At 33.3% G+C, this 1,449-nt stretch overlaps 1 non-coding gene across 1 annotated transcript; it reads left to right on the forward strand.

The window, feature by feature from the left end:
• The first annotated feature begins 343 nt into the window (after positions 1 to 343).
• TRNAE-UUC (transfer RNA glutamic acid (anticodon UUC)) lies at positions 344 to 416 on the forward strand. Its single transcript has one exon. It is a non-coding gene; the product is annotated as a tRNA-Glu (tRNA).
• The last annotated feature ends 1,033 nt before the right edge of the window (positions 417 to 1,449 follow it).

The raw sequence follows: 1,449 nt of genomic DNA on the forward strand, positions 1-1,449 counted from the left end.
GTGGGGAATAGAAATTAGTATTTCTAGTGATAACATAAGATAGTTATGTGTATTTTAGTTTCCGTGGGAAACTAAACCATACCATGGGACTGGTATGACCTTGGGAAAACCTGACTGCACTGCGTCTATTCAATCACATCTCAACTGTTCCACTCAGGACCCATTGTTGTTGTTTTTCATGTAAATTACCTTGAATATCTTTGTGTGTTATGATTCCGTCCAAAAGAAACCTCTCAAGATCATAAGGAACATTCTGTGTTGACTTTTATTTCCATTAATATATGCATTTCATGAAAACTAAAAGGTTAGATATGAGTTTTTAAACGGGACAAAAATAGGGACTTCCCTGGTGGTTCAGTGGTTAGAACTTGGCACTTTCACTGCTCTGGCCCCGGGTTCAATCCCTGGCTGGGGAACTGGGGAACTGACATGCTGCAAGCCACGTGGCATGGGCAAAAAAAAAAAAAAAAAAGGCACAGGGAAGCCTGTGTTCTCAAAAAAAAAAAAAAAAAAAAAAGGCACAGGGAAGCCTGTGTTCTCAAAAAAAAAAAAGACAAAAATAGCATAAGTACTAGCTAAACATTTCCAAGCTACAAAGATTTTTCAACCATACTAAAAGTAACAAAACAAAGATATGTGGTGTGTAGTATATCTCTTTATGGCACACACAAGTAAAACAAAGTATAGAAACTGAACACTTTGACAAATTTGATGGCTAAATAATAAAATTACTCTCAACAACATTCTTTTTACAGTGTATTTTGATGAACAGAATTTCCTTAACTTTGTCAAATTTATCAGTCCTTCCTCTTATGATTAATTCATTTTGCATCATGTTTATGAAAGGTTTACTGACCACAAAGTGATGAAATTATTCTCTTGTGTTTTTCACTTGGACCATTTACTAAAAAGACTATATTTTCATCACTGTATTGCACAGAACTAAGTTAGATAACCATAAATATATGGATTTTAAACCTGTTCTCTGTTCTGTTCCATTGATCCATTTGTTTGTCCTTGTATGAGTACAAACTGTCGTAACTACTGTAACTTTATAAGAATTTTAATATTTTGGAAGGGCAAGTCCTCCAAATTGTTTTTCTTTTTCAAAATTTCCCTGACTAGTGTTTGTCCTTTGAAAACCCATAAAAATTGAAGTATTAGCATGTTCAATTTGACAAAAAAAATCTGCTCAGATTTTTATTTGGATTCCGTTAAGCCCATAGATTAATTTGGGTACAACAAATTTTGAGTTGTGATATGAGTATTTTCATTATCATTAAACTTAACACATGTTAAAATTTCCATTGTGATTTCTTACTTGACTCAAGGTTTAATTAGCATTGTATTGCTTACCTTACTAGAAGTTGGGATTTCTTTTCATCTTTTTGTTACTGATTTCTAACTTAATCCCACTATGCTCAGTGCACACAACTTTGAATGATCTGA

The sequence above is a fragment of the Lipotes vexillifer genome, unplaced genomic scaffold (genome assembly GCF_000442215.2).
Source record: "Lipotes vexillifer unplaced genomic scaffold, Lipotes_vexillifer_v1.1 scaffold1413, whole genome shotgun sequence".
Lineage (NCBI taxonomy): Eukaryota > Metazoa > Chordata > Mammalia > Artiodactyla > Lipotidae > Lipotes > Lipotes vexillifer.